At 41.0% G+C, this 18,607-nt stretch overlaps 1 protein-coding gene and 1 long non-coding RNA gene across 2 annotated transcripts in view; both read left to right on the top strand.

Moving 5' to 3' along the window:
- Positions 1–18,607, top strand: part of MCUB (mitochondrial calcium uniporter dominant negative subunit beta) — a 93,768-nt gene that overhangs the window by 19,550 nt on the left and 55,611 nt on the right.
- LOC309661391 lies at positions 1,115–8,491 on the top strand. The gene is made up of 2 exons (XR_014264012.1): positions 1,115–6,285; positions 6,372–8,491. It is a non-coding gene; the product is annotated as an uncharacterized lncRNA (long non-coding RNA).

The following is an 18,607-nucleotide window of genomic DNA, read 5'->3' on the forward strand; positions in this document are numbered from 1 at the left end:
ATTTCCTAGTTCAGGACTAGCAAAAATTCCTTTCCTGACAAACTGCCTCCTTTTCTGTTGGGTGATAAGGGTGAGGTAAGTCATTCTGACCTTTTTTCCTGCCATGCCTGTCATAGACAAGGGCCAAGTTTTCTGCCTCACTGTGATAGCTTTCATTGGCCAAGCATCACCAGTTCTTGGCTTTTATTTTTTAACACCTGTTTTAAATTATGTCTGTCATTTTTGGTAATTCCATATTTTGTGGGAACTGAATGGGGTCATAAATAATGATTGATAAATCAACCTGTAATGTCAGTGCAGTAAGATTTTCATGGAACCTGATAAACTAATTTTGAAATTCGTTTGGAAAAAAAAAGAATAGTCAAAATTTTGCAAAAGAAAAATGAGAGGGACTTGTCCTAACAGATGTCATCTAAGACTATCATAACTAAGTGTAGTATCGGTTCAGGAATATCTAAATGGATGAGGGAATAGAAGAATGAGTAAAGAAACAGACTATATACTAATGGGAATTTAGTATATTATAAAAGTGGCATTTCAGACCAGTAAGAGAAGGGTAGATTATTCAGTCAGTGATTTGGGGATAATTGATTATCCATTTGGAGAAATAAAGAAGTGTAAGTTTGTACTTAATACATTCACAAGATAGACTTCATATGATTTGAAAAACTCAATATGAGAAACTTTGGAAGTACTAGAAGAAAATCTAGGAGAATATTTAAAATCTTAAAAATGAGATATAAGTGAAAATATTGATAAATTTCATTTTAAACTAATTACACCAAAGTAATAAAATTTGTAATAAGATTTGTGCAGTTATTAGTGTATTAGTAAAACTCTTAAGCATAACTTTTAAAGGCTGCGTAATAGTCCATAATGCAGTTGTACCATAACAGTTCTCAGTTGCATTTCAAGTTCTCATATAAAATTCCTGACATCCTTGAGTGAATTTATGTTTTCTAAAAGATGATACTCTGAACTGGTTCAGATAATCCAGGAAAAACATTAAACTAGAAGCACCTCTTGGTCCAGATACTTTCTTTCTTAACATTTCACATTTGACTTTCTGATTAACTTAAAAAGTGCCCTTTTACATTTGTTCTTTTTATTTTTTAAATTTATTTTTTATTTTTTTAAATTATTATTATTATTTTTGGGCATGCCGTGTAGCTTGCAGAGTCTTAGTTCCCCAACCAGGGATTGAACCGAGGCCCTGGCAGTAAAAACGCCGAGTCCTAACCACTGGACCTCCAGGGAAGTCCCTGTTCTTTTTAAAAAGTGACTTTTTAAGTTGCATTTTAACATTTTTCTTTTAAAGTTAGTTTTTAGATGTATTTTATTCTTACCAATTTATTTGTTCCCCCATTTTATTTATGACTACCTGTAAACCATTAGGAATCTAACAAGGTATAAAGAACCTAGAATTTAAAGATTTTCAAATTTAGGTACTGGAATCTTGTTTTCAAGGGCTGTGTTTGGATGAAACCCCAAATACGTATTTTTTTCAATTTATTTTATTGACGGATAGTTGATTTACAATGTTGTGTTAATTTCTACTGTACAGCAAAGTGATTCAGTTGTATATACATTCTTTTTTTTTTTTTTTTTTTGTCTGTGTTGGGTCTTCGTTGCTGCGCGCGGGCTTTCTCTAGCTGCAGCTGCGGTGAGCGGGGGCTGCTCTTTGTTGCGGTGCGCGGGCTTCTCATTGCGGTGACTTCTCTTGTTGCAGAGCACGGGCTCTAGGCGCGCGGGCTTCAGTAGTTGTGGCACTCGGGCTCAGTAGTTGTGGCACATGGGCTCTAGAGCACAGGCTCAGTAGTTGTGGTGCACGGGCTTAGGTGCTCCGTGGCATGTGGGATCTTCCCGGATCAGGACTCGAACCCATGTCCCCTGCATTGGCAGGCGGATTCTTAACCACTGCACCACCAGGGAAGTCCCTATATATACATTCTTTTTCGTATTCTTTTCCATTATGGTTTAACACATAATGAATATAGTTCCCTGTGCTATACAGTAGGACTTTGTTGTTTATCCATTCTCTATATAATAGTTTGCGTCTGCTAATCCCAAACTCCCAATCCATCCCTCCCCCACTCTCTCCCCCGTGGTAACCAAAAGTCTGTCTCTATGTCTGTGAGTCTGTTTCTGAAACCCCAAATATAAAACAGATGAAATGGACACCTGTGGTGAATGGCGCTGGGGTTCCAGACTCTGATGTGTCTGGTCATCCCTCCAGGTTTGTGGGGCACCTCTGCAGAGTTCTTGAAATGTGCTTTGAAAACCATTGATTGACGGTAAGAGTGCCTGGGTAAAAAAAAAAGCAGAAAGGTGTAGTGAATAGGCTAATGGACTAGTGAGGTTCCCAGGATTTAAGTGCCAGTCTTCTTGAAAGTGAATGTATTGTGCTTTTGGAAGTTATTTTTGTGGAGCCATGTTGGCGTTCTCCTAATAGTCCTCCAAATGACAGCCACTGTTGCTCTCATAAAGTTCTTTGGAAGGTGCAGCCTAAAGTATATGGTCTTTAGCCACTCCTTTTGCTTCAAGGTGAATTCCATGCCTGGCCCAACAAGTCCTGCCTTGTGTGGATGAGTAGGGCTGATGTACCAGAGCAGCGGTCCCCAACCTCTTTGGCACCAGGGACTGGTTTCATGGAAGACAGTTTTTCGACAGACGGGGTGGGGGGTGGGGGAGCGATATTCAGGCGATAAGGCGCGCGATGGGCAGCGATGGGGACGGCAGATGAAGCTTCGCTCGCCCGCCGCTCACCTCCTGCTCTGCGGCCCGGTTCCTAGCAGGCTGCGGACTGGTATCGGTCCATGGCCCGGGGGTTGGGGACCCCTGTTCCAGAGAACCCTGTTTGTCAGAAGGCAGGGCGGAGGGGTTTGACTCCTTGGTCTAACTCAGTATCTCCGCGCTGGCATTTATCTCCTCTGCAGGAGTAACTTTCAAGGCGGTCTGTCTGCAGTCTTCTTGGTCCTTAGTTATTCTGTAGGAATAACATTCAGGTACTTGGAACTTCAGTGTTTTCCCTCTCTCTGCAGACATGGATGCTGTGCTGGATACCTTAGCTCTCACCCCGCTTGCTTTAGTTCAAAGCAATAGAGAGAGCCTTTCGGTTTAGGCATCTTGGCCAAAGTTCTACAAATAACCTTCATTTCAGTCACTACCTCCTGTTCTGGGATATGGAAACTAAGATGTAGACAGGTTTTCTTTTATGGAATCGTCTTTTCAGTGGTGTTGCTTAAGATTAACTCCTGGGTGAACTTTAATCACATTTCTCATGGTGTCTGTCTTTCTTTCAACTCTGCTGATCAGAAGGTTTTATGAGGGCAGGGAGCATGTCCCTTTCGTATCCCCAGGGCCTGGAATAGTACCTGGCGCCTTGTAAGTGCTCAATACATGTTACTTCCCTGTCTGACTTTTTGTCCATCTGCCTGATCGGGTAGGAATCCTACTATTTCTTTCTTAGACACGGTCTGTATTCAGAGCTGCTTTATCATAAGAATGTTAGGAACATTTTGTGTTTCTTCCCTCTAGTTGATACAGATCCAAAAAAATTACCATTGACAATTCATCAGGTGGTAGGCTCCCTACGGAGAAGGGAAAGTTTTCTTTTTTTAACTAGGGAGAAGTTCCCTTCAACAAATTCTTATCAGTTATCTGTTTTGTTTTTGTCATTTCATGAGGAGGGAATATTCTTTAAAACTTTTCTACTGGAAGGCTGTTAGAATTATGCTAAGAGTAATATCATAAGTCTGTTTTCTCTTAATTCTTACAGGAAGTTAGTAACGTTGTGATCCCCAGTTTCTCCACCTTTGGGAATTTTTATGAATTAGGAGTATGTTTGGAAGTATTTTGTGAACAGTAAGGTGCTTATGATGTTGTCGTTGCTCTATACCTGGCTTCCTTTTGCTTTTGTTTGCTTATAGTTTACGTCCTTTCTAATCCAGTTTTAAAATATCATATGATTAAAATAGTGAAAACTACATCTAATGCAGTTTCCATCTTATCTAGCTGTTTTATGGAATTTTAAAATTGAACTTCTTTTTTATTGGAAAGGCTGTGAAAAAGAGTAAAGGGGAAAAAACCAATTGAGTTTTTAAAATTTAGTTTTTATTTTTATTGGATTTATACGTGCAATCATTAGGAGTCAAATAGTTATACAAGTTGCTGTGAAAACATCATTTCCTAAAAGCAGGCACTTCCTCTTTTTAGCTGATAGGCTTGATTTACCATCATGGCTCTAAATGATATGCTTATATTGCTGTCCTTTGACATTTCAGTTTTAGGCACTTTCTGTTGACTTCTGCGGAAGATGAGATTCAGCTCTCTTCACTCTGGCCCCATACTTCTGTCTCCAATTCTCTCTGTAAAGTTTTAATCTTAGCTCAGTGTTCAGGGCTTACTTTTCCTTTTCTGTCCAAGATTTGTCTCGCCCAAAGTTAAAAACTGTTGTTCTGTATCCAGGTGTGCACACACACTTGCACTGAATTTTCTTCCTACTACTCAGTAATTGAGTCTTAGACCTCCCTTCGGTTGGGTAAATCTCCTCTCTGTGTTGAAAGTCATTAGAAATGCTTTCAATTGTATCTTCCCGAGGAGCTCTTTCTGGAGGCTTCTCCCTGCAGCTGCCCCTTCTGATCTCCCTTTGCCATCGTCCTCTGACGTGTTGGATCCTGACCCCTGGAGAGCTTTCTTGGTTTATTCAGTCCATTTGCTAGAGCAGCTCTTCCAGTGGATTTGGCGGGGGCGGGGGTGAGGGTGGGGGGGGTTTACATATACAAATGATAAATATTTTAAAGACTTTACATTGAGTAGTTTGCTTGCATTAGCTGTGTATTGAGCTCTGGATAGAAAAGCATTTTCCTCGGAATTTTGGAGGCATTTCTGTGTTGTATTTTAGCTTCCAGTGTTAAATCCAGTGCCATTCTGCTTCTTGGTTCTTCATATGCAATTTTTTTTTTTAATTTCTGGAAGCTTATGGGACCTTTGCCCTACAGAGAAATTTGACATTCAGAAGTTTCGTAAGGATGGGCCCGAGGCACATATCTTTATTGTTGTGCTGGCTATTGGTAGGCTGTTTGAATCTGGAAACCGCGTCCTTTAGCTCGGGGAATTTTTCTGTTTAATTGGTGAGTTCTCACAGTCTCTGAGTGCTCCCTTACTTTGTGGTGCAACAAGATGTTCTAGGCTCGTTTTGTGTTTTTGCCACCATAACCTTGGACTTAGCTTTTCCTCCAAAGAATCCAGGTTTCTTTTAGTGCCTAATGGTGATTTAAAAACCAAGATCTGGTGGCTTTGTGTGTTCCTTGCTACCAGTTGTAGCCGTTGCTACCAGTTGAAGACCAAGCTAGTAAGAAAAATAAAAAATAAATATATGTATACTATTCCTGTATAACACAGTATGTATATTTTATGTAACACACAGACATATACCATGAGTTCCTGTTTGATACCAATAATTCCAGTCTAACACCAAAGGTTGCATATCTAACAGTGAGGAACCTTTCTGTATTATTTCAATTTATTTAATTTGGTCAAGCCTTGAATATGCATAAAACAGAAGTTTTCAAATAAGCATTCTGTGCCACTGCTTAGAAAAGCTACTCCCTAGAGTTCAATATCTGTTTATAGGTTTTTTTTAGGTAAAATTTACATACAATGAAATACAGACATCCTGTGTGCACAACTTATGAATTTTGACAGGACATAGACCTGTGTAACCTATCCCTCTATAAAGCTGTAGAATATTTCCATCACACCAGAAAGTTCCCTTATGCTTTTTCTCCATCAGTCACGGGAAGAATTTAAAAGTAGTAACGTACGTGTGGAGATATTGAAAGTAAGAGAGCCAGGAAAAAACATTAAGATATGTTCTGTGTTATAAATTCAGTCCTTTTTAGGCACTTACTTGGGAGACTCCAGTCATGGTTTAGTGTTTTCTTCATTTTTCCAGACAGCAGACTAATGTTTCTTTCAATGCCGAAAGTGCCAGTACTCACCTCAAGGCTAAGCATGTATGTGTGTGCAAGTGTAAACTCACACATCTTATTTCATGTCAACCAGTATTTTTCTACATAATTAAGGAAAAACAGGAGCTTTCCCTCAAGACTGGGGACAATGTGCAGGGAATCACTAGAGTGTTAAGAACTGCTATAGTCCTAGGAATTCCCTGGAGGTCCAGTGGTTAGGACTCCATGCTTTCATTGCCGAGGGCCTGGGTTCTATCCCTGGTTGGGGAACTAAGATCCCACAAGCTGTACCAAAAAAAGAAAAAGAAAGGAAGTAAGGAAGGAGGAAAGAAAGAAGGAAAGAGAGGACGGAAGGGAGGGAAGAGAGGGAGAGAGGGAGGGGAAGAGAGAGAGAGAGAGAGAGAAAGAAAAGAAAGAAAGAAAGAAACACTGTAGTCCAGTCTTCTGTTGAAAAGCAAACTTGGGGAAAGATACCAAACACTCTTTATTTCCAGTTTTGTCACAAATTTGGGTAAAGAAACTATTGGAACTTGAAGACCCACCTGGTGTAGCCCTCTTGCCTTTCAAGTATATGTAAGATGGAGACTGAATGATTATTTGAGGTCACTTCTGGGCCTTCTGAGAAGTACATGTGTCCCATTCCTTTCTGCGTCTGCATGTAATACTGATCAGATAAAGCATCCAAAGCATGAAATGATGATTGTTAGTAGAATTTATTTAGAACACCAAAGTGCATGTTCTTATTCAGAATGATGGAAAAGATTTATTTGTAAACAGCCCCTATAATTGAGAGAACTTGATTTTAAGATTATCAGTGCAGTATACACTTATATCTCCTACCTTGGATCTAGTCATAAAGTGAGCTAATGATGCCACATTAGAAGTTTTAGCCATTTTGAATTTTTCTGTAATCATCACCTTCAGTAATATAAGACAGTAAGTATACTTTCTAGATCATTTAGCTCAATTACTCCCTAGCATTTTATCAGAGAGGTACAGTCAGGGAGGCAGAATTCAAGTTTGTGCAAATTTCCCTGGTGCTGCCTCTCTGCCTTTTGGATGTGCGGCCAGTCCAGGGGTAGTCTCAGCCCCCCAGAAGTGCTTGTCACCTTATTCGCAGACACAGTAATTGGCCAAGTGTTGCTCCTCTCACTGGAGCAGAAAAGCCTGGGGGAAGAGGTGTAGCCTTACTTCTTCCATTTATATGTGATGACACCTGCTGCCTTGCAGGCTGCCACTTCTAAATTTAGCAGATCTCTGAGCATTTCTACAACAGGGCATTTACCATGGCGTACAATCTGTATGGATTTCGGGCCCTCAGTAAATATCTGCCTTGAAAATCACTTCTTAGATTCCCTGCAGGTTGCTGAAAAGTGTGGTTCTGTTGTGAGGGTTACAGTGGGGTCCAGTCTGCATGTATTCTTCAGGAATGTCGTAGCAGTCCACCTGGTGACCTATTTGCATGAGATTCCTCAGCTTTCCAGGAGCACCGTGAGGGGCAGCATGGGGGCATATTGTCAGGGCTAGACACTGGCATTAAAAAGAGGGAGAGAGGGACTTCCCTGGCAATGGCTAAGACTCTGTGCTTCCAATGCAGAAGGTGCGGGTTTGATCCCCGGTCAGGGAGCTAAGATCCCACATGCCGTGCAACGTGGCCAAAAAAACTAAAAAAAGAAAAAAAAAAAGAGGGCAGGAAAGGCAGCCCCCTGACTAGCCCCTGGAGAGAACTCCTCACAAAGACATGGCAGCTCAGCCTGCAGTTCGGATGGAAAGGGGCGACCAGCAGGAGAAGTGTCCCAAATTGGGACAGAGGGACAGTGGGGAGGGCCTGCTACTGCAGTAACTATGAACGAGGGTCTTCTGGAGTGAGTTTAGATCTCAGGAACATTGGGTCACCTTCTCTTTTACTTTTGATCTGGGCCCTTGATTTTTCATATTGCCAGTGAGGCCTGATTAAAAATGATTTGTTTAGGGACTTCACTGGCGGTCCAGTGGTTAAGACTTCGCCTTCCAATGCAGGGGGTGCAGGTTCGATCCCTGGTTGGGGAGCTAGGATCCTGCATGCCTCGCGGCCAGAAAACCAAAACATAAAACAGAAGCAATATTGTAACAAATTCAATAAAGACTTTAAAAATGGTCCACATCAAAAAGATCTCAAAAAAAAATAAAAATAAAAAGGATTTGTTTAAGAAAGAACTAAGACTTCTCTCACTGAATTCCTTTTACTTTTAAAATATATACATGCAGTTGTCTTTCCGCAGTCAAATGATTTATTTTGTTTTGTTCCCTGAATTGGCATCAAAAGAAAGAAATTGTGAACGTATTTCAATAGACCAGTCTGTATTCAGCTGTTCAAAATATAGTCAGTCAGCCATTCTACATCAGCCAAGTGTTGTGTCAGAATAAATAGGGTGGACATTTCTCATCTCTGAAGCATGCTTATATTTTAACTTTTGGATGAAAAGGCATTGACTGTCCTTGACATTTAATATGTTAAAAAAAAAAACAAAAAACAAAAACAGCCAGCTATCACTTCATTTGGAGAAGAAAGGTGAAAGTGGAGAAGGTAGAAGGCACTTTAATGCTGGATATTCAATTAAGCCCTGTGGTCCAAGAACAGAATTGGATATCATGGCTTACTGTGGAATTTGAAGCCTTAATTAAGTCCTGAGCTTTGCTGGGGATTGAATGTCAAATCAGGTGAAACTCATACCTCATTTCCATTCAAAACCCCCTTCCATCCCCCCCAGGGTTGTCTGATCCTCTTAGACCTTTTCTGGCTGTATGTCTTATATGACAGAATAAGTCTTGGGAGCTATGGAAAACATCGGAGCTACTGGAAACAACTTTGCAGTCTTTACTCTTTTTTCTGGAGTTAAGTATTTTTAGCCCCGAAGCATGCGTTTAGAGTATCTAGGGTCTTTATACTGCATTAGTGTTGAGGGAAGGCTGTCTAGAAGGTCCTTGGAGGCAGCTCTACCTTAGAATGTTCTTCTCTGCTGGATCCTCTGAGTGGTCTCTTGGATTCAAAAATCTTGGTTTTATGGGTTCACTGGGCGGGTCCAGCCCCAGTGAGAACTGAGCTGTGCTGGCCAAATTTAGACCTCTTATTAAAACCATGTGAGCATGAATTGGTAGTTAGAAATATTGTGTCAGATGCGGGACAGTGTTTTCCTTGTATCGGGGTACCTTGGAGATGCCAGTCAATCAGAAGGTTGCTCACTGGACAAAGGCTTAAGGGATGTATTGTCCAGACTGTGATGAACAACCCATTTCCGCTGTAGGAAATGCAGATTTTTAGTGATTAAATAGCAAAAGTACTTTATCGTGATTCAAGAGTCCTGGGTTCTAGTTCTCGTTCTGCCACTACCTGTATGACCTTAGCAGTCCTTTCACCTCTTGGGGCCCTGGTGCCCTTGTCTGAAAAAGAAGGGATGGAATTAGGTGGCCTAGAGTCTGAGCCTTAGCAGCTCAGATGCAGCATTTGCCTTGCCTTACTAGTGTTCAATGGCTGTAATAAATTCCACCTCTCATCCAGATACCAGGAGTAGCCTACATTTTCCTCCTTCTACTTTTTTGGTGCTATTGTAGTAAAATGGTCGACTCATAGATTCAAAGCTATTTTAAAGATCAGGCCAACACAATCATCCATCTGATGCTTGGGGGAGCCCACACTGATTTAAAAGCTGTCAGCTCTTTGGGACTAAAACATTGCATTAGGTATTTAGACATCCCTGGGGCCCTACTAGCTAGGGGTCGGAGTAGGTCTTAGAGGGGGCTGGGAACACCCCTGATTCCTGAACTTAGCTTGGAGAACGGGGTCTACTTAGGATGGGCTAGAATTGAGAGGCCCACGGGCCCTCCATGGGGGATCTTGAGGGGTTTTGAGACATGTTTTTATTATATCTTTTAATTCCATGATCCTGTATGAATCTCTCACCTCTGTGAAGGCTTTTCCTGTTAGACTTAATCTCAAATATATTGAGGGAGTCTCGTTTGCTTCCTAGTGGATGTTCCTTTTCTAACTTGCTTGTTTGCTCTTAGGTCTGCTAATCTGGACTGTTTTGTTAGGAACTTGGAAGGGTTTGAGATGCTAGCCTAGTGGTGTAGTTGTGTGTGTGTGTGTGTGTGTGTGTGTGTGTGTGTGTGTGTGTGTGTGTGTGTGTGTGTGTGTGTGTGTGTGTGTGTGTGTGTGTGTGTGTGTGTGTGTGTGTGTGAGAGTACCGTAGAAAGATGCAGCATCTGGGTCAGGGAAAAGAGTTCTTTATTCATACAACCAGATCCACAACCAGAGTACCATCGCAGTGTTGGGCTCCTATACCTGGGCACACAGGCAACACCTGAAAGCTCATGGAATTTCTCTATGGAGGTGGCAGGTTTCACCCCACTGACGAGAGACAGAGAACAGTGTATTTTCTTCTTTTAGAGAAAGTCCCTCCCCTCCCCTCACAAAAGGAGGGAGGAAAACCTTTGCTCCTTTGAGATAAGATGGAAAGTCACCTGGGTTCTGACCCTAACCTTTTAGAATGTAAATGCATCTTTGTGAGGGCAGGTTAAGCATTCCTGAAGGTTCTTATGACCAGGAGATGTCTCCAAGGCCTGGGCTTCTGTAAATACCTAGAGAGGTAGCCGTAGCTATCTGGAGATAGTTATCCAGTCTTCCTGGCACTTTGGGAACTCAGCCAATGGGCCTAGTCTGGACTGTCACCATTTGGCTTCTTATAGAGATAAGAAAGTTTTATCATCCCTTTCAGATCAGAGCAATTAACTAGGCAGATGGCTATAGATCTAATCCTTAGGGTACGTGAAAAGTAAAATGCATATAAGCGATGTGAAAGCAAGCATTCATTATCTTTATATTGTATATATTTCCGTGTCTCAAGGGGCTAGGGCTTTTTACAGGAGCACTGAGAAATCCAGGGGAGTTTCATTTCCCATCTACCAAGGATGCTTACACAATTCTGACATTCCCTTTTTTTTTTTTTTAAATAGAAACTTAATAGAGAAGTAAAAGGAGTAATTCAGTTGCTTCTATATCATATGAGTGAAGATTTCTGGAAATTAGGGCCAAATCTCACTGTGATTCAAATAGAACCCATAGTCGAGGCATGTATTTCTTTTTCTCTGTTAAAAAAAAAAAAAAAGGCTGACGTTTGAAGGCTATTTCTTTTTATTGGTATTACTCATGCTGTTGAAAATGAAGCAGATGGCAAACTGGGGCATTTTAAATTCCATTGCTAGCTAAGGCTATAAGAAAATAAAGCCCTCTGATTACGCTACATTGATCAAGTGATTAAAATGAAAAGGGTCATTTTGTAGCAGAATTCTCCTCATCTTCTGGACTAGACTCATGATGTGAAAATTTTAGAATAAAATGACTGTCATTTAAAAGAGACTGCTTGTTAATTTGTTTTTCTCATTAATTTTGTTGGTCTTATGGTATATTAGTCATTTCCGGCTGTTATAACACAGTACCACTGACTGGGTGGTCTAAGCAACAGACATTGATTTCTCACAGTCCTGAAGGCTGGGAAGTCCAAGATCAAGGTGCTGGCAGATTTGGTTTTGGCGAGAACCCTTTTCCTGGGTAGCTGACAGCTGTCTTCTCACCGTATCCTCAACGTGGCGGAGAGAGAGAGCTCTGGTGTCTCTTCCTCTTCTTCTAAGGGCACTGGTGCCATCATGGAGACTACACCCTTAAGATCTCATCTAAACCTAATTACCTCCCAAAGGCCCCGCCTCCTAATATCATTGCATTTGGGGTTAGGACTTCAACATATGAATTTGGGGCAGGAGGGGGGGACACAAACAATTTGTCCCTAACAGAAGATTTGAGAGTGACTTCCAGTAAAAAATGGCAGGTTCAACAAATACATAATGGCTTCCTTCCTGAAACCCTAAGAAAGGAAGACTACAGGAATAAAAAAGAGATATAAGCCCACAAGGATGAAGGTGGTTTCTCTCGTTGCAGAGCACGGGCTCTAGGCACACGGGCTTCAGTAGTTGTGGTGTGCAGGCTCAGTAGTTGTGGCTCGGGCTCTAGAGCGCAGGCTCAGTAGTTGTGGCACACAGGCTTAGCTGCTCCGTGGCATGTGGGATCTTCCCGGACCAGGGCTCGAACCCGTGTCCCCTGCATTGGCAGGCAGATTCCCAACCACTGCCACCAGGGAAGTCCCTGTGAAAGACTCTTTTTTTCTTCCAAGGGCACATCTGAGAAGGGTCACTATATGTAGTGCGGAGGGAGAGGACCCTCTTGACTAGTGACACTTGTCATTCATATCAGTTCCCAAGCTCAGTGAGCAACGGGTGTCATCACTTATGCACCATCATGTCCACTTAGGCAAGAAAAGGAAGTACCTCCAACATGGTGAGTAGTAACTTATGAAATGGAGGGCATAGACCAAAAGTGTAAGTTCAAAGAGGATACAAGTAAAATGAGGAGTGATAGATACATGGTGCTTTGGGGTTCTCAGTCAGCAAACACTTGATAAAGGAATAAATGACTGAATATTTTGATACTTGTTTTTCCCCTTTAGTGCATATTTCTAAATTATCTTTCTAATTATTTCCTTTCCCAGTAATCAGCTTTGCTTAAATTGTAACTACCTCCTGCTAGAGAATTTTATGTGCTATTTTTACTGCTTTATCTTAGTAGTAGAACAAACTTCAGGTCTTCATTATGTGTACTATCCTGACTAATGGACCTTTTGCTTGTATGAATCTTAAAAGTCTTGCCAGTGAATTTTTTTTTTAATTAATTAATTTTTATTTTTGGCTGTGTTGGGTCTTCGTTGCTACATGCGGGCTTTCTCTAGTTGCAGCGAGCCGAGGCTACACTTCATTGCGGTGTGCAGGCTTCTCATTGCGGTGGCTTCTCTTGTTGTGGAGCACAGGCTCTAGGCACGTGGGCTTCAGTCGTTGTGGCTCATGGGCTCTAGAGCACAGGCTCAGTAGTTGTGGCACACAGGCTTAGTTGCTCCGCGGCATGTGGGATCTTCCTGGACCAGGGCTGAAACCTGTGTCCCCTGCACTGGCAGGTGGATTCTTAACCACTGCGCCACCAGGGAAGTCCCTTGCCAGTGAGTTTGGATAGTACCTTACCTCTAGTAGAGAATACACAGTGGGGCTGTATTGACCATGGTCTGAGCCACTTATTGCCCAGCAGATAACCAACTATGAGGACGTAGCTCAGCTCTGAATCTTGTCATCCTTCCTTTCACCGAGCTTATTTTGCTTTCATTTGGACTTGACGCTACCCTTAAACACGTGTAACTTAGCCTGTTTTGCTGACTTTTGGATTTTCTTGAGGGCATTGCAGACTTATGTCTTTCATTTAAAATTTCAGTAAAGAAGAAAATGAAAACCTCTGATAATTCCACCACTAAGGAATAACCATACTAATATTTTGCTATTTTCCTTACAGCCTTTCTCTGTACACAGTCATGTTTGTACGTAATATGTTCTTAAAAACATGTACTGAAGTCAAAAGTACAAATGGTGTATAATATACTTTATGTGGATTTGTTCTCTTCCAAGAAATTAAGAACATGTTATAAAATTGGAAACAATACCTCATCTGTTGGACACAATTTGTGATTATGAATTTCTATATTTGGAACACGGGGTTTAATTTTGTTCTTTTGATTTGCAACTGACTATACAGTTGGCAGAAGCCTAAATATGCAATTTCATGTTAAAAAGTCACCACTCTTTGCACCTCTCTTGATTTCCTTCTTTGTCCCAACCATGTTGTTGTAGCCTCTCTGCTTTGTAACACTAGTATTAGCATTTTGAGGTACCCATCTCCACTCAGTTTTATAAAATAGTAGTGATATATGCAAATTGTAGTCCAAATTTGCTTCAACCTTCTGGCACAGATGCTTGCAAAACTGAGCTGTTGTCTGGCGTAGGATCATTCTAAGTGTTTATTCCTTAGCTCGTGGTTTTTACTGTTGGTGTTTTGGCAAGGCGGGTTTCTGTTCTCTTTAGTTTATTGCAGAATGTTTAGCGTCTCTGTTTAGCTATCATGTTTGTAGCACCCGCCAGTCGATATGGCAACTGAGAAAGGCTACCCACACATTTCCACGTGTGCTTGGGCTGCCGGGGGGTGGGGGCAACAAACCACAGTTGGTTAGCTGATGCATTGGAGTCCAAATTTGGTGTAAAGGAAGTGAAAATGTATAGTTATGAAAGTGCTGGTTTTGAAATACAAAAATTTTTATTTATAAATAAACAAATTTATTCATACTTTTATACAAATGCATTAACATTATATGTAGTTTTGGATCTAACTTCTTTCAGATATCATTATCATGAGTCTTTCCTCGTGTGGTAAATACTTTCTTGAAAACAGTTTTCTTTTTTTAATAAATTTATTTATTTTATTTTTATTTATTTTTGGCTGCGTTGGGTCTTCGTTGCTGGGCACGGGCTTTCTCTAGTTGCGGTGAGCGGGGGCTACTCTTCGTTGCGGTGTGCGGGCTTCTCATTGTGGTGGCTTCTCTTGTTGTGGAGCTCGGGCTCTAGGAGCACGGGCTCAGTAGTTGTGGCATGTGGGCTCAGTAGTTGTGGCTCACGGGCTCCAGAGCGCAGGCTCAGTAGTTGTGGCTCACGGACTTAGTTGCTCCGCGGCATGTGGGATCTTCCTGGACCAGGGCTCGAATCCGTGTCCCCTGCATTGGCAGGCAGATTCTTAACCACTGCGCCACCAGGGAAGCCCTTGAAAACAGTTTTAATGGATGCATAATAATTGTATTTTATAGATTAATAATTTATTTAACGCTTCCATTATTATTGGATAGTTGGGTTGCTTCACTTTTTTTTTGTTTGTTTGTTTTGGTTTGCTGTTGTAAATAATATTGCAGTTAACCTCTTTGTGGAGGTAAAATCTAATTAGATACTTAAGCCCACAATAAGGAATATGCAAAGATTTTATTTTCCTACTTGATCTCTTTTTAAACCTACTTTAGATAATGATGCTCTCAGAACTATTTGGGGAAGGTCAAAATAAGAGTACCTTCCCTTTATTCCTTGGAAGAGCCTGGGAAGTCTTGTTTTCACATGTAGCTTCTTGGTATTTTACGTCTAGCGGATGCCCCTGGTCCTTGCGCACATCCGCTTTGTCGGCCTCTGATTTGTGGCTGTGATGGATGGTGTCTTGCAAATTCAGGCTCACCTTCCACTGCGGGTGTTCCACCTCAAACTAATGTACACCCTATCTTTCTGCAAGCGCAGCCTGGAAGGGCAGTGGAGTTAGTGCCCCTCCCCCTCCCCCCAGGGGGCAATCCTCAACCAGGCTGAGTCAACGCTCTGGCCTCCTGTCTTCCAGATCAACGATCCTGGGAGATAGTTAAATGCTTCTCGTGGCTACTGGCAGAGTTTGTCCCCTATTGTCTCTAGCAGTGGCCTCGGTAATGCTCGTAGATTTAGCTTTTCTTCCTTCCCTGTCTCATGCCTCCCATCTCTCACTCTTGTTTCATAGGATCACCTCCAAAATACATTACTGCACCCACATCCTTTTCTTAGGCTCTACTTTCAGAGAAACCCAAACTAAGACTCATATAATAATTAACTTTTTTGGTTACTATATTTCTTATTAAATTAATATATTGCATTTTTACCTAACCAAATGGCAAGTGAGGAAACAGCCTAATAACAAATTATGATTAGCAAAGATACAGAACAACTGCACCAAAGTCAAGTAGGAACCGTAGTAGAAATAAAATATCATATGACCTGACTGAGGGTATGATTTTTCTAGTAAGTATCATTAGTCTTTAAATAGCTACATTGTCTAAAGTGTACTTTAAGTAGTGGTCTTTTTCCATAGGCTCTTTCTTGTTTATGACTTACATGCAGCAAAGAAAATTGTCAACTTAACTATAAACTTCTTAGAGGATGCGCTTACTACCCTCCCCAAACTGGTGTCTTATGTATTATACCAGCCATCCCAGTTGATTTCATTCCATTATTGAATATTGAATCTCTTTCTATGTTGTGCTGTTCTTCAAGAAATTAACAAAGCTTTTAGGTTATCCGTGGAGTTAGTCTATAATTGTGTATTGGAGTCATGTTGCTTCTGCCTAGAAATTACAATAATCATAATAGTAGAGTAATAGTAATGTTGGACTCACTGACCGTTAAGGTACTTTACACACCTGCTCAACTTCAATGCTTATGCGAACTCTGAGAGGTAGCAGTGTGATCCCCGTTGTGTAGATAAGCACACTTGAGATTTAGAGAAGTTCATGTACCCAGATCACATAGCTGCCGAGTGACAGTTTGGATGCGCATTCCTGTCTGCCTAACTTAACTCTGCCTTTAAATACTTTATCCTTTCTCATCAGATAGTTTCTGAGGGACTGACATGATGTCCCTGAGACAGGGGTAGAGGCACTCCCTACCAAGCCTTCTGTTCTTCTGCTTTTTGTGCACAGGCCCTGCAGATGCCTGGCAGATGCCTTGATAACCTCTAACACCAGGGTCAGTTTAAATTCTGGAACCCCACAGCGGAGGTTTACAGCGACTCCTTCTGGCTCACCAACCCCAGTGACAGGACAGGAGTGAGGCCTGCCCTTATCTGTTACTGATTTCTTTCTTTCTTGCATATTGTGTGCAGGAAACAGTTCATCACTGGACAGTACTAATTCCAAGTTATTGCATCACAATTATCTTCCTTTTCTAGCCTTACTATTCAAACTTATACCATAGAGGGATTTTAGTTGGTCCCATTCACTGCTATAATTTATTGTACATGTGCCCTAAATAGCTCTTTATGAGGAAACTTCAAGTAACTTATTAGATGTAACAAGAATATGAGGTTAAGGAAAGGAATGTTTGTTGAGAGCCTCCCAAATGCCAGATGTTGTAATCTCACACATGCATACATTAATGTTCAGTTTTTATCATAACTGATTCTATGCACCGGTGATTTGATGGCAATAATTTATATGTTTTTTCTCTTTGTTATTGATATAAAGAGATAGGCAGTTAATTAAGAATAAAGAGCAATTAACCAAAAATCGGGCCCTTGAACGGGTGCATGGCATAGTGAGTTTAGTTTATTTCTTGTCCTGGGTTGTAATAACAATGTTCATTAGAATATTTCTGGCCATGTTTGTACTAGATATGTTTTTCGAGTTGGTTTTAAAATTTTACCTTACTATGGGATACTTTTCATATATACAGAATACCATACTTCAAATTGTATGTTGATATAATAAATATTTTTAAACAAGCAAAAAAAGGTAAAGAGCATTTATTATATTAATAACACATTGTCGGGCTTCCCTGGTGGCGCAGTGGTTGAGAATCTGCCTGCCAATGCAGGCGACACGTGTTCAAGCCCTGGTCTGGGAGGATCCCACATGCCGCGGAGCGGCTGGACCCGTGAGCCACAATTGCTGAGCCTGCGCGTCTGGAGCCTGTGCTCCGCAACAAGAGAGGCCGCGGTAGTGAGAGGCCCGCGCGCCGTGATGAAGAGTGGCCCCCGCTTGCCGCAACTAGAGAAAGCCCTCGCACAGAAACGAAGACCCAACACAGCCAAAAATAAATAAATAAATAACTTAATTAATTAAAAAAAAATAACACATTGTCTTTATGATGCTTGATAAATTTACAGACCCCCTTCCTCTGTGCTGTTAAGCACCTCCAGGTGGTAAAGAGGCAACTTGATCCCCATTTACGGGTGATGAGACTGAGGCTCAGAGGGACCAGATAACTTGCTCAAGAAGCCACAGCATCGACGTCTTCTAGCCTGTAAGCTATAGTAAACCTCGCCAGTTTGGTTGAATTTATTTCTTTGATTTTCCATAACTATTAATAGAGTGGATTGGTTAGAAAGGAAAAATGGGTTGAAGAGAAAAGATTAAGAGACTAGAAAGAGTGGTTTTGGTTCTAAATTTTACAATTGAAGGCTCAGAGTCTGGGTCGTAGGAAGAGTTTGTATACTCCTTCTCCATCTTTTTCCTACACATTTGAGAGAAGTTAGTGATTACCCTAGTTATTTCTAATATACCATGCAGAAATGTTGCACCATAGATGGAGTGAAGGCTGTCTAACACTTTGAAATGCTTAGAAGAAAAACCATGTGAATCCGAGTTGGCAGTATGGAATTATAATATAACACCCTGAGAGAAAGGGACACAGTGTTCTATAGTAGCTGCACTCAGAGGCAAATTTTATCCCTCAAGATTTTATAGAATATACTATAATAAAGTAAGGGACGGAGCACATAAAATAGAGCAGTTTTATACTTGTTTCTGCTTAATGCCAAGTCATAAAATTATGATGTCACTACCAGAGTTATTACCCAAGAATAATTAAATCACAATGAAATGACTTTAGTGTACTTGCATCTCTGTAGTTGATCCATAGAAAACATGCACATCAAACAGTGTGTGGATTCTGTGGCATTATTAATAAGTACACGTTTGTCAGTTACAAAAGGAGTATGTGCTTATTGTAAGCAACTTAAAGAATCCATTCTCCACATTCCCTCTCCCTTCCCACGCCCAGTGGTAACATGTAATGATACATGTTTGTTTATTTTAAACAAAAAGATGGACTAAGGAATATAAAAGCTAATGTTTCTGAAATTTGGGATGAAATATGTAAAATAGCCAAATTATTTATCG

Source organism: Balaenoptera physalus, assembly GCF_965194825.1.
Source record: "Balaenoptera physalus genome assembly, chromosome: 5".
NCBI classification, from domain to species: Eukaryota; Metazoa; Chordata; class Mammalia; order Artiodactyla; family Balaenopteridae; genus Balaenoptera; species Balaenoptera physalus.